This window comes from Anas acuta, chromosome 13 (genome assembly GCF_963932015.1).
Source record: "Anas acuta chromosome 13, bAnaAcu1.1, whole genome shotgun sequence".
NCBI lineage: Eukaryota > Metazoa > Chordata > Aves > Anseriformes > Anatidae > Anas > Anas acuta.
Window position 1 is genome coordinate 14,549,586 of NC_088991.1, and position 15,288 is coordinate 14,564,873.

The 15,288-nt window shown below is 40.1% G+C and overlaps 1 long non-coding RNA gene across 1 annotated transcript in view; it reads left to right on the plus strand.

Annotated features, from left to right (window-relative positions):
- LOC137863719 (uncharacterized) overlaps window positions 1–13,367 on the plus strand; it is a 31,482-nt gene extending 18,115 nt beyond the window's left edge. Inside the window, exon 3 of the long non-coding RNA XR_011101075.1 lies at window positions 11,545–13,367. This is a non-coding gene — a long non-coding RNA (uncharacterized lncRNA). The remainder of the gene's footprint in view (window positions 1–11,544) is intronic.
- Window positions 13,368–15,288: the final 1,921 nt, after the last annotated feature.

Here is a 15,288-nt window from a genome sequence, read left to right on the forward strand (position 1 = left end):
GGCAAAAGCTGGTCATGGTCAGGCCTTGGCCCTTGCTCTCTGACTGTATAACTTTACCTTGGCTGAATTGGCCTAGTGTTGTATCTGGCAGCCTGATGAGTGGGAAACCCCTCCCGGTTTAGCAGCCCAACCAGTTTATAGTATGAGGGGGATCCTTGTGTGGTGGGTGATATCACTCTGAATGTGAAAACCTGTTTCTTGCTGGCTTGGTCCATGGAGCTGATGGTGGACTGCCCTCTGACAGCAGTGCTGGGTTTTGGGTTTTGGTGGCAAGTTTGTAAGCATTGCTGTCTTAACTTGTGCCTTCTGCATAAGGGATCCTTTGCTCAGCAGTTCTGATGGAGCCTTTTTGCAAATGCATAGTTAATGACTAGAGTGGAAAATACTTTAAATTCTTTTTGATAACTTCAAAAATGTTTTCAGTAGCAGCTGAGTTGTCAGAAAATATTTACATAAGTGCATCTGTGAACCTTGCTACAATATCTTAAGATCTGCAGCAGCTTTGTCACTTCCTTACAAATAGCTGTGAGCGATCTATTATGTAAAAAGGTTCAGTTTAATTTACAGGAAGCCTTACATTTTTCTCCAAGTACTATGTTTAGTTTATCTTTTTTTTTTTTTTTTTTTAGTGCTTCTTTGTAGCATTTGAAGCATTATTTTTGTAATGCTTCTCTACAGAAGTCTGAATGATTTGTAGGGAGCTATAATACCTTCTATTAGGCTGGCTGACCAGGGGAGGGAGAGGAGACGTGAACAATCCTTGTAGAGGTGAGTTGTTCTCGAAGCCTGCCTTTGGCACTCCTGACCTAACACCAAGGTGATTCTGGCAGTAGGTTAACTCAAGTTGAAACTTCTTCTATGGATGAGCTCTGAGGCGATAACAGAATCGGCAGTGGCTGGAGGAGCGCTCTTTTCACCCGCTGTGGAGCTTGGTGGAAGCCTTTGGGGCTGGCAATGGCTGCTCTTGCTCAGCACCTGGTGCAGGCAGTGCTGGCTGCTCTGCTGCAAAGAGCAACAACCCGGAGAGTTCCTGCTAACCTCAGGGCAGCTTTTGGAGGGATATTATTTCATCCAGAAAGCTCTAGGTCTTTGTGCAGAGGCTTTTGAAAGAAGAGGCAGCATCTTTATTCAAAAGCCTGACATTCATGCCAGCTTAATGCTGTTTTCTAAAACTGCTGTTACTGCTTGAAGTATGTGTGTGTTTTGATTCTGAAACAAATGGCTGACGTTAATGTAAATTGGCTATTTACATTAGCTAAGCTGACTTTTAATCTCTTCCCGGCTCTTTTAACTTGAGAGATAAAGCTGTCCCTGGGTTGAATTGGACGGAAACAACAAAATTGTCTGAAACTTGCATCTGACATTGTTCTGAATGCAAGTTTTATATAGACCCTAACCACTCGATATCTTTAATTGTGTTATGTAAATTTGACCTACCCAAGTTGCAAAGGTTCCCTGAACAAGGAGAGGCTTGTTGGCATATGTCCTTAATCATCTGAAAACAATCAGGGACATTTCCTGAGGTTGCTTTGTTCTTCTCCACTGTAATGTGTATTGTGTGTGGTCACGTTCTCTAAGTGTGTGAAGCCTTGCTCGCACTGTGGGAATTTCTTCTTTCTCTATCTCCATTGCTGATGTAACCAGCTACTCAGACATATTTCTCCCTTAAGTGTAAAGCTAGAGACAATGATAATAATGGGACCAATTATTTTTTCCTAGTATAGTGTCCCAGATCTGACTTCTCCAGAGAGAATACAATGTTTTTCTCTTTTTATATTATTTTTCCTCCCAAACGTTAGATGATAAATTATCAAGGAGAAGATTGAGAGATGAGTGATCTTTCTCTCAAACTTAGTAGTATCGAAAAATTACATGCTGCTATCCAGAAAATAACTAAAATAACACAGAAAGGAAGGTAGACTTCGAGCTGCTGCAGCACTCCCAGGAGAAAACGAATGTATTGACAGAAATTTCTGTTAATTTTCACGTGTACTTTCATTCAGCAGAGGATTAAGATAGCTATGTGGGGATGCTGATACTGAATAGCAGTTTGCATAGGAAGAGTGAGTTTTCCAGAACTACTCTCTAGAGTTAGTTGAAATTTCTCAGAAAAATGTTTGCTAGTCTTTGAAGAAAATTAACAAGAAAATGTTCTATTCTTTAAAAAGGAGAAAACAAACATATTTTTTGTTGGTGGTGGTGTGTGTTTTTTTTTTTTTTTAAAAGGCTTGTCCAAAAAAAATTCTCCAAATTTGATTTTATTGAGGTAGCAATTTAAAATATTTGTTTTAGGATTTCTTGCTGAAAAGCTAGACAGTTGTCAGAACTGATAAAGTTGAATGTTAGACATTACCCAAGAAATTTTCCTGTACAGCTTCAGTAATGCAACATAGCTTTACCCTTCCCTAATTTGCCAAATATGGTGTCTAGCACTATTATGTAACCCTATCTACTTTTCTTCGTAAAAACAGAGGAAGTAAATTTACCCTTTCAAGAGTGAAAGTCCATAGAAATAAATGGAACTCAGTGATTTAAAACTCAGTGATTGTAACTGGGCTGGGAGAATGGCTTAATGCCACCAGTGAAAATAATGGTCCACTCGCGTACACTTCCAAAATATTCAATGTAATCTCAGTTTCTGATACTGTTTTGTTTGACTCTTACTCCCCTAGGTCCCAAGAGCTGCAGTGGGAGGCACTTCCCAGTCTCTGCTCAAGATGGAGGAATGAAAATCAGTTCTCTTAAGAGTTGAATTCAGTGTTTTCTCAAACATATTTAGCTTTTTGCTCCGATTGCTATGGTGACCTCCAGGTTAAAGTAGTAGTAGTCTGGTCTGCTGGGAGAACCCTACACCCTCCTTCTATACGTTTGACCTTTTATGACTAGTTGTCTTCAAACAGGGCCAAAAACAAAGCTCTGATCACATATTGAGAGCAAATCAAATTTGATTGCTGTCTTATGAAGGTAAAGCTCACTGTATGAGAGTAGAATTCAGTCTGTATTTTCTTTAAAATCACTGGAAGAATTTGCTGCAATTCAAGCAATTCTTGGATTGTGAGAGGCTGTTTTCCAGCCTAAACCCATCCAGTTTGGCAAGATTGTATTGCTTTTCCCTGTCTGAAAGTATCTGAACTTCATTATGATTTTTCATTCTCTTCGTCCTGTACAAACTTCACAGTTCCCCAGGGTATAGCTTCCTGTCTAGCCTTCTTGCTGTTCAAATGTCATCCTCTGCCTTGGCTTTTCTATTAGGCCCAGGGTTAACTCTTCTAAGGTTGCAGTTTCATGTTGTACGTTTCATCAGCTGTTCTACATGAGTGAATTTGCTCTCAGATTAATTTTAGGCTTAGAAAGCCTAATACAGTTCTGTGCGCTTTCAGAGAACTTGTATCCTTCCTGTGTTTTAAGTCCTATTTTTTCTCTAATTTTGTAAGATAAGAAAACATTTTCAAGATTCCTGAAATGTTGATTTGGGTTCAGATATTAAATGGACTAATGTTTAGGTAGCTTCTTAAGTGTGTGATTTCACAGCTTATTTTATACTGTGAGATGAAGTGGGAATTTGAAGCTGCTGGCTGGGATAGTTGTTAAGATACATAATTTTTCAAGGTACGTGGCTCGTGCTGCCTTTTTTTTTTTTTTTTTTCCAGAAAGTTTTGATCAACTGAGTTCTTAGTGTCAGGCTCTTGGGCAACATAATAGCTGCTCTTAGTCTATTCCCAGTGGTTGTAATTTTTTTTCTAAGTTGTGACCAGCTGTGAATCATAATATCGCTGCTGCTTATACTTGCATGTAATATTTTTTTACATGCCTGTTTAAAGATAGATGTCAGTGCTCTGAATTTGAATATGTAAGTAATTTGTTTTTATTAGGCCAATCCTTTGACTCATCTTTCTCTTTAGCAAAGCCTTTTTTGGGCACTCTCATTTCTTCGTGCAGTAAATGCTGTCCCAGTTCTTTGCGCACCACCAGCGTTTGTACTTGTACTCAGTGGCCAGATCACTTCTGAGCTCTCTTGCCTGAAGTAACTTTTCGAATAGTAACACAGAAGCAGAAGTCTTTGTATTCCCTCTTGGGGGCTGTCCCAAGGCACCCACTCTCATTGTAGTCTGTTGTTCTTTACAATTCAGCCTTTCATTTGGACTCTTTAGGAGAGGGATTCTTCCTTCATTTGGCAATAATTACATGGCAATACACAATTAAACTTGGACTCATGGAATGTAAATTATCAACAAGAACTTTCAAGTATTTGCATCCTTACTTCCCGTGTACTACACAGTTCAGACCAGGACTCCCCTCTTCTCCTCTTTCTCCTCAAGTTGCTGTTGTCTGCCCTTTGTATCTTCTTTCCATCTTCTGTCTCCTCAGCTTCTGTACCTCTTACAGCAAATTCCCTTTCTTCACCTACCAAACACCTTTAGTTTTGTGTTTAACATTACTTTTTAATCTTTGCCATTTTTGAGCTTCTTCCCCTTTTAATGTCCCTGCAGTTAAAAGCTCTCACAGTGTCTTATAACCATGTCCCATGTTTTACTAACTGCATAAATCTTTTCAAATGAATCCTTTACACTGGCCTACAAAATTAAATACCAAGGTAGAACTAAAGTATTCCACTTAGAAATGCACTCTATGTGTCACAGGAGTTGAATGTGAATTGAATACAAATGATTCCATTGTGGCTATGTAGCATCTTTTGGACAATTTTACTCTTACAGGAACCTAAAAGTAATGGTAGAATGAACAATAGACAAAGCATTTTGCGTTCTCATTACATAGAAATAATCATGGGTACTTGTTTGAAGCTTAGATGTTGCTGCTTAATTAAAAATGGTTGAGTAATGATGTGTGGATTAAATCAGGGGATGAAGACATAAGAATCTGGGTTCAATTCTCTGATCCGCCATTTCATTGAGTAACTTGTTCAAGTTGCTGAATCTTCTGGTGTGCCACTTCCCCTTTATAAAAAGGGGACAACAATACTGCTTTTATCTTAGGTTATGAGGCCTCTGGGGTAGAAACTGCCTGTTACTTTGAGCGTGTGTAGTATTAAGCACAATGGGGTCCTCCTCTTGGAGATAATAACAACAACATGTGCAACATTCACATAACACAATTTATCTTTCATCTTCCAGTGCACTGGATTTCCCAGATTGCCATGGTATTTTCTTTTTTAGATGTGAGAGTTTTTTTTTTCCTTGCAAGAATGCAGACATGCTTTTTGTCTTCCAATCTTCTTGCTTTCCAGAGGAGGGAGGTGTGGGGGGTAAGCATTGTTGGTATAGTGAACATTTTTCTGAAAGATATTCTTGAGGAGGCTGTCAAGATGTCATACCAGTTTCCAAACAAACAAACAAAATACATCCCAGTAAGTGAAAGTATGTGTGATATACAGGGAGAAATGCTTCTGAATTTCATGTCCTATGATGCATCACATGTTGAAGAACAAGCCAGAAAGATTATCTTAAGTATTGCTGTATTCCCAGGTAAAGTATTCAGATTATATTTATATATATTTTTTTTTCCAATATTAGGATGGGAACGGCCTTAGAAAATAAAAGGCTTTACAATGGGGGAATAAAGTTATTTTAAATTTTGGGAGGTTTGTCAGGAGTTATAGAACAACTTCAGTTAAGGAAAATGACAATTGTATGAAGGAAATATTCTTGAAGATCTCCCATAGAGGATCAAATAGGAAATGCCAGACCACGCCTAAGCTGCTGCTAGCCAGATGCCTGGTTTCTGGCACTGTCCATTGCAAAATACTTCAGAAGGAGATGTGAGAGCCCCCAGAAAAATTGGGGAGTTTTCCTGGTTGAGTGTACTCTGGGTTTCAAGCCATGACAGGACACTGTGAACTTAATAAGATGAGACATAATAATCACAATACTTGGTTATATATGAGTAGAACTGTTTAACATACATGTGTTTGCATGTCCTGGAAAAACAGAAGTCCTCACTGTGTAGAATAGGAGAATATCATTAAATAATTGAGAGTTTCCTCTATTTAGTATATATTGCACAAATTAGCATATTTAAGTTCTCTTCTCTGATTTTTCTCAGGAATTTATTTAGGCTAAAGTTAGCAGCAGTTCCTAAGCTGTCCTCTAGATTTGTACCCTAACTGCTCACAAACAAGGCTACTGGGCTCCTCTCTTCCAAAGCAGCATGTACAAATGGAGGCTCTTCAAAAAAAGGTGTGCATCCTCTTTGAAAACATAGCTGCCAGCTGTATGATTTCAGCCCGTGATGAACAGTGCATCAATGCTGAGCACAACTGCCCTAAGAGATGTGCCATTATGCGCTATTATTGGAATTGGCTGCTGGAAATGCAGGCTATGACAGAGCACCACAGCAAAGCAGCGTGGTGTTTTCATGCAGAAAGGCAGATTCCATCACAGTCCCGGACCACAGTCAGCACGCATTAGACTGCTGCTATTGGGTAGAGTCATTCTAGCCAAGACACAAGGTTTAGCAGATGTTTAGCAAAAGGTTCCATTCTTCTTGCCACAGACACATGTGGAGCTGTCAAGAGTCTAGTAAAGATTTTACAAGTTTTATAAGTCATAGTTTATTGAGCTTGGGAAAGAATTTAATATGGCATCATGATCTTGGAAGCTGTTTTTTTTTTTTTTTTTTTTTTTTTTTTTCTGGCATATGTTTTATTTTGTTTCTAAAGGTAAGCTCTACTTTTGTGATAACCAGCAAAAGACAAGCCAAGTAGATTTTGTAAACATTGCTTCTATTTCTCTTTGGAGTCTATTCCAATTATGTTTTCTTAGGTTATACAATATTGTTTTCCTCTGAGGGGTGAACTACAAGCAAGCCTAATCAGCATTTTGAAGCAGCTTAAATCTGGCTTAACTTGCTCAGAAGAAAGTTCTTTACCAAGTCTCATGTCTGTGGAATGGCACAAATAAAGGGAACACAATTTATCAACTAGTGTTAGACATGGAAAGTGATATATTTAGATTAGGAGTTTATGTGAGTGAAGGACTTCTTAGGACACAAAACAGCACTGCATATCACTGACAGCATTTGTAGAGAGGGATCCAGTTTGTGCAGGAAGATGCAGCTTGTGAAGTCAGTGCTGTTTCTATCTATTGAGCACAGAGCCTACTAACAAAAACGAAGAATTAAGTGTGATAATTTTATAATAGCTTGTGAGGTTCAGGCTCTAGCATGTCCTACTATATAAAGACATCTTTAGTGACTCTGAAGTGTCTCACTTCCCACCAAAATTCTGTTGATTTGGTGAACTCCTATGAAGTTTACTTTCCTGCTGGCAAGTGAGCTGGAGCTGCATTTCAGGGATTTGGATGTGAAACAGAAGCAAGGGACCAAAGGGGTATTGTAAGGGATTTATAAAAGTCGTAGTTTAGACACACAAGGATACCAAGCACTTCTACTTTTTACATACCCTTCACAAATACTGTTTGCTTTCTCAGTACTCTTCTAAATAAACAAGAAGTAGTGCAATCACGGTTTTAGAGCTTGAGACACTGAAAAAAAGGGTTTGTTTCCCAACAGGAGAGTGGGTGTAGGGCTTAAAACCCCTGATAACTGCTCCTCTGCTCTAACAGTGACACTACCATCTTCCTTCCCTCAGAGCTTCTGCAGAATTATAAGTAGGCATAAGGCTTGTATAGCACATGGAAATATATTTTTCTCACTGGCATAGCTGAGAACAGCAGCTTGTTCAGTACTCAACAGTTGTGACAGGGCTGCAGAGATGGAAAAGGAGGGGTTAAGAGACCTGCTAGTACTGTCTCAGTGTGATGTGACTGGCACGCTCGTGTGGAAAAGCATTAGCACTTCTGCTCTCCTTCGCATATGTCAGTTCTCAAGGCACTAACACCACAGAGGAACAATGATGTTGATTGACATAACCCTAACAGAAACTGCTGGCAAAAATAGCTAGCTATGGTACTCTGTTTGTCAGTGGATGCAAAATCTGAAAAGGTCCAAATAAAAAATTATAATCTGAAAATCTGAATCTGATCCACTAATTAGCATTTGAGAAACAGGATCCCCAGTAAGTGATTCACACTTACTGGCAATGTGGTGGGTTCTTCCAGCAAAACCCAAGGCAGGACCAGCTCTGGGGTGTGCAGAGATGGAGATGAGCTCTTAGGGAGCATGATGAGCTGTGCCAGAGCAATGCTTCATAAGGCAGGGGGCACAGTGAGGAGAAACACTGGAAGTCAGGTATGGCAGTTCAGTGGCTGAATTGTCCTTGATTTAGGGTCTGCCTTTGTTACATTTCCATTGTTTCCCTAGCCATGGTATGGTGAATGAAGAGATTCTCAAGAGATCTACTGTCCATCCGGTACATGTGAGTAACTCTCATTAATGTTAATGGGAGTTGTATGTGCTCAAAAAGTGAACAGACTCCCTTGTGATGCCTTGAGAAGGAAGACTGATATCTAAATGATGTGTAATTATTTGTGCAAATAGGATATGTGATGTCTCTGTTAAGTTGTAATTGTTCAGAGAATCATCCTGGTAACATTTCTCTTTAGAAAAAATGACCACACAAAATGTGGCAGACTATTAATTTCTGCTCTGTTTTACATAAACTCTGTAGGTTTCTTTCCTGTTTTCTAAACAAAAAATAGTGTTCCTTTTGTTTCCCTCCCCTGGCAAAATACCTTTGAAAATAAATGTTTGTTAGAGAAGAGTAAAGGAAAGGGTCTGTGTCCTGAACTGCTGCCCTTCAGGAGGATAATTAAGAAAATCTGGGAGCTCTGTGTAGCTGAACATAAACTTAGAAAGCTGAACATAAACTTAGAAAGCACAATTGTGTCCTTTTTTTGGGGGGGAGGTATGGGGATGCGAACTTGTGCAACTCTTCCACCCAATGCCTAGTGGAAGGAGCAAGGAGAGCCTTGTTTGTAACACACCATGATACTTGGAAGAGGAGCTAGAGGAGGAGGGAGTCTCTTCTCTGATGTTGTGTTGCTTTGTACAGTGGTGGTCTGTATGTAGCCTATAGCACTGTGGGCTTTATGAGAATGTGAATGATAAGTAATTGTGGTTATCATCTGTGTAAATCAGGAAAAACAATCTTTGGAAGCTGTATCTTGTGAAAGGACCAACAGAGAGATGAAGAACCTTCTATGGAGGAGGCAGTTTGTTTTTTGAGTACATAAAATCTTAGAGTCTGAAGTGAAGGCATGAACTGAAGTTACATGTGCTGGGATTTGGACCAAAGGGCACTCTTAATTTTACAAAGTGCGCCTTCTGGAAGATGTTCTTCAAATGTAGCATCTCACTTGAGTTTTAGTAGTAGCTGGTATTGCCGGTAGCAAGGTTGGTTCCAGTTAAAACTTTATTCTGTCTTCTAAGACTTGTGGAGAGGGGACTGTGGCCCTGGTAGAAATAACATGGCAACAGGCTGGTAATCAGTTAGCTCCTGGTATAATACTCTGAGGAAAATAGTGCTGTTCCTCATAGCTGAGCATGCAGCTTAGCTCTGAACTGAGGAAGTTCAGCAACTTGGCAGCTCTCCGAGCATTTGCCTACCTTATTGGGGCAATACTGAAGACAGTTCCCAGTATTTATCAAATGTTAGGGTTGCATTAAATCAATCACTTAAGTTTGCCTATGCAATTGTCAGTGAGCCCCCTTGTGTGAGCCATGAGCAAGGCTCACATGCCAGATTTCTTTATCTAACAGGATTGGTATATATGGGCTGTGTAAGCGCTCATTGCTTCTCTATTCTCACTCCACATGTGGTCTTGTGCCTTGCTACAGCATGCCATGGAGATCCTGGACTGTGGACAGTTACTAAGTTTTTTTCTTTTCAAATGCTTCTGGCTTGTAAACACTCTGCAAGTATAAATCTTCATGCCAACACTGAGCTGAGAGGATAACACAGTGTGTAGAAACAAGGGAGTGGAGATGGTGCTAACCCATGGGGATGTCCAACAGAATGTGTGTGACCACAGAATTGTACTAATTTGTACTCTTGGTATGCTCGGAGCAGATCCCTCACTGGTCTCATTTGCTTCTGTGAGTACTCAGCAGTCCTGCAAATTGCTTACTGTTTTGCAGATAGGTACACATTCTGGTAGCCTTCAAATCCCTTTTTCCATCCAGTCTTCTCCCAGAAGTAGAATTTCTTTGGTCAGAACCCTATGCTGTGAAGCATCTACTGACATTGTACAGTCTGTACTATCATTCTGTTAACACTTCTAGGCTCTTCACGCTATAGGCCTTCCAAGGTGCAGAAAAGCACTCTTACTCTTCATTTCCACCTCCCTGTGTCGCTTCAAAAATAAGGTGCAGCTCTACTGGAGGAAAGGGAACTGCCAAGTCTGAAGCTGCTACAGCAGAAGGAGTCGCTCCAAAACTTAAAAGTAATTGTAGTAATAACAATAATACATGCAGTTAACAAAACCTTATGGTAAAGATCAACTCTGTGGTGGGCAAAGTGGCTCCTTGGCTGAAGAGTGGGTTTGCTTTGCAGTCCAAGATGATTCACTTACTTGAACTGGAGACAGCTGTATGTCAAAACAATCTTGTGTGAAAATTGTTATATAGCCAAAAACACATTGTCTGAGTATTGTGAAAAGAGGTGCCTTCTGATTGCTGTAAGATGACTACTGCAAATTTCTAACACTTCATAAAAACTCTCCCACTTTGTTGCTTGCCCTATACTTGAATATATATGGATCAGTGAAGAAGTTATTTAGAGTCTCTGCATGGCTAACATCAACTCTGGAAAGCCCTTCAGCATGCAGCCAGGTTAAACAACAATGTTAAAGTATCACAAGCAAATTGATCTTAGTGAGAAAGATCCTAGTGAGAAACCAAGCTTGCTAGGATAGAGTTGGCACCTTTTGGCCATGGCACTTCTGACTCAATGTAAAGCTGATCTTTGCTGACCTTTAGCTCAGTGCGTGCTCTGACTGTGCTCAGGCTGCTATTAGGCATGTGCTACTCAGCTGAAGCACAAGGCAAATGTGACCAGAAGATGTTACATGCTTTGCAAGGAATAAACTTCTTGGTTGCAGTGCAGTTGTATGAAGTCAGGATGCACGCAAAGTGGAAGAGCTACTGACCCTCATCCTTAAGGATAAAAGCCAAAATCTCATTAAGGATTGTAGGGTGGAAACTTGCTTGGCAGCGCGGTTTCTGGCGCCTGCACATTCAAGCCTGATTAGTTTCAGAGATGGGATGCTAAGCAAGCCTAATATAAGGGATGGTAAATCCTATATCCTTTGCCAAAACAAGCAAGGCAGATGAAGCTGTCACGCTTTGTCTTTTCTTCCTTCTCTACGAATTGGATAGGTCCTAAGGAGCGCAGTCTTCCTTTCTGCGGAGGCTTCAGCTGGCTGGTGTTAGACTTACAGCTGATGCCCCTTGGCCAATCATGCATTGCTGATCACCATTCAAGGTAGGAGACAAAAGAGAGAGCTTAGCAGTCAAGAGGATACTGATGAGAGGGGAAATTGCTTATTTGAAAGCCTTTTTAAGCACTCTTCTCTTTCTTGACAACAACAGCGTTTATCGCTCTCCTTTTATCCCTCTGTATCGCGTCAGGCGCTGTCCGTTTCGAAGAGCTCCTGAGCAAGCCGGCTCCTCTCTTCGCTGCTCTCCTCTGCCGTGTGTGCCCCAACGAGAGGGACTGGGACATCTGCACGGCCAGTTGCTCCGCTTGGCTGAGGTGTGAGCGGTGGCCAGGACACCTTGCCCCTGGAAATGATGTCACCTGCGTGCGTTTTACATTTTGATAAGCAGAATCGGGATGAGGGTGAAAGAAAGAAATACTGAAGAAATACACTAGTGTGTTTTGAAATATGTTGACTACCTGTAACATTGTCTTTCTCTTATCACAGAAACCAGCCTGCACACTACAATTGTACAGCTGCGTGGTTAGCTAGAATATCCCGGGATTTATGGAAACTAGTTCAATTGTTCCCTCCCTTCACTTCTGGCTGCCGATGGGTGAAGTTTACTGCTGGCAGTTAACATTGCTTGCATGCCATTTGTCTGATACCAATGGCAAAGTTTAGACTTCAGGTGATGCAGCTGCTTTCACACTTCTGCTCCCTTCCAGGTGTTGGTCAGTCTTTCACTACTTCCGTATGATTTTTTTTTTTATTTGTATTTGGTACTCGTAAAGGCCACAACCCCAATTTGAGGATTTATCTGCAGTCCTTGTCCCCCAGAGAGTTTGCTGTTGCATGGACAGGTGAGCAGTGAATAGGGCAGGGATGAAATTCCTTTAGTTTTACAGGTGGGGGTCTGAGGCATAGGGAAAGTAACTCTTCAACAAGCTGGCCAAGAATACTGGGGCCAGCCTTTTAGAAATAGGGCAGTGAGGAAGAGTTGCAGCTGAATGTGATCAATAGTGTAATCATTTAGCTTCTTTCTGCAGTGGTGAAGTGCAGTGTTTCAAACTTTCAGGTGCTGTCACTTCCATCTGACTGCCTTGTGACCACCCTGTCTTGATGTACAGCTGTGCTAACTTGTAGTTGTCTGGACACCCATGTGTTACCTATGATTTTTTGTTCTGCTATCATGGAAATGGATCTCAGAGTTTAAATTGGATTAACCATTAATTCTTGGATTTGAATGCTTTTGTGTTTACTGTTGACAGCGCCGGTAACTGTTATTCTGAAACACCGTGACTCAGTGGAGTCAGTGCTTCGTTCTGAAGTCTTTAACTGAAATGCTTCATTACAATTTCCAAAGCTAACCTGCAATGTTTTGTTTCTGAACAGCACAGCTATTACATGCCACTTCATGTGGTGTGTTACTCTGTAGGAGTGTGAGTTGGGAGACAACCATCCTTGTTCTTCATGTATGATCGGGCCCTAGACCAGACTGTGTCTCCCATGGGGCACCACAGATCAGCGGGTGCGTGATTGGGGTGCAGGACCAGAGCCTGGATTTGCCAACCTCTCTTGAATTACAGCTGTGAGACTGATCGGAGAAATGCACCTCAATGTATGGACAATGCCTGAGCAAAGTATTTTACACTTTCCAAGTATCACCTTACCTTATTTTAACGTTTTTACAGCAACTACATTTTTCATTGGAAAATGTTCCTAGTACTTCTGCATAGTCCCTACAGAGCTATGAGAGCTTGCCCCTGTTATAGAAGTAGATATCCTTCCCATTTTGAAAGGAGAATATAAAATGTCATAATTGAAATCCTGGTATTGATGTACTAAGTACAAAAATGTCTTAGGTCAATAAGTGTGGATTCAGAACTGTAACACTCTCAAACTGTTTCTTGTTGTGCACAGAAAGGACTCAAAATGACATTTTTATCAGTCAGTGAAAGCTTAGTTTAATTGGCTGCAGTCAAGATTCTGTATTGTTCTGCGTAATCTGAATTAAACATTGGTTTGACTGCAGATGTGGCTTTATCTTCCTTGAAGACATAGGGTGCTCCGTCAGACAGTAACATCAGCTTTGAAGTTAAGTTATTCATAGCTCAAGGATTGATTCTGACATTAACACTGTTTCCCTACACTTCTCCTTGCAAGCACATCCCACCAGCCCATTCCTTCAGTTCCTCCTTTAATATTAATTTTAAATGTCTGCAGTTTCATAGCAAAAAAAAAAAAAAAAAAAAAAGCTCCCCTTCCCTCCACTTCCACTCTACGAATAAGATTGAAAAAGCAAAATTAGAGGGATTAACAGCAAATGTTACTCGGTATGCAGTAACTTCTTGCTCATGTTTATAAACTACCAGCTATTACATGCCTTTAATGTAAAGAAAATTGTTTTGCCATTTGTCTGTGGGCAGGTTCTGTCACTTAACTACAAAGCTGGGACATAAATGCATGCAGTAGATGTACTGAATCCCTAAATATACCGAACCAAATATTTTACTTGGACCTTGCAAACCCATTCTTATTAATGACATATAGGCCTAATAGCTTAGGGTCATTCACTTAAGCAGCCTTCACTTTTAGCTGGCAGGTACAATTGAGTTAAGTGAAATTTCCTTCTCTCTCTCTCTCTCTCTCCCCCTCTCCTTTTCTTTAAGGGACAAGTGGGGGAGGAAGCATGACTTTATTCTGAACTTTCTTCTTGTTTCTTTAAGTAACTTTTTGTGTGAGAAAGACTTGATGTCAGTGCACAAAAAATGACTTAAGATTTGCATTCTTTTGCCACAAGAATAAATGAACAAAGTTTGCAACTGAAAAGGCATTTTTACACCTTTTGTTGTTTAGGAACATAGAAATCCCATTATGTTTCATGCATAGCCCTAAGGAATGTGCAAACAAGTATTAGATCAATGGCATGTCTCTGCAGCTTCTTTTATCATGAGTATTTAAAACTGAATATTCAAGCATTCATTCATATTTCAAACATCTGTCTCAAATAGTGCATTTGTGTTGGAGTATGTTTTATTGCCAATAGATAGGTTAAACTGTAAAACTTTTAAATATTTTATAACTTGCAGATGCTTAGCTATGGTTTGTAACAGTGTTTGCAGGGATTTTTTGATGCAACAAATTGGAAAATTAGCAATAAACTTTAAAAGGTAGCCAGGGCAAAAAAAAAAAAAAAAGTACCCGTCTAAAAGAAAGTACATGAAAATGTTGGAGTGTAAGTGTAATTCAGAGAAACCTAGTATAGCTTTATTCAATAGTAGTGGAGTCTATGTCATTTAAGGACATTTTAAAGCTATTTTTCTTCACCAGGTAATCTACACAAGGATCGTGGTCCCACTTACAGTAATCGCCCTGCACAATTTGACAATAGTGGTATCAGTGCTAGGGCTGGTAGCTGTCCAGGATGGAACAATATAGTTACTATATAGCCTCATCCTGTTACCATATGATACCACATAGTCTCATCCTTCCCATCATCTATTTTCTTGTTGTTTTCAGGAAAGGAATTTTGGAGGCACCTGGTGGCCTGGCAGCATGGGGGGGTGGGGAAGGCAGCGTGTGCTTTTGGGCCTGTGCCCCTGCCATCGCTGGGTCAGACTTCTATAGAGCTGTGGCTTTTAAAAACAAACTAATATTCAAACAAGCCTAATAAAAAACAAAACAAACAAGAACATGCATCCCTTTAAAAAATAAACAACAACATGAACTCTCCTTTGCTGAGCACAGTATATCTGGAATTATTATACTGAATATTTTATAGTTCATTTTGCAAAATTACCAATGTCTTAATAACATGATATCTCTCCTTGCAGTAATTTGGGAACTAATATTTTTTTTCCAGTCAGGGCAATAATAATTGTTTTTCAACCTCCTTACATTGTTCACATGTTGTTTGCAGTTAAACTTTAGGAACTGACTTCCATTTTTGTCA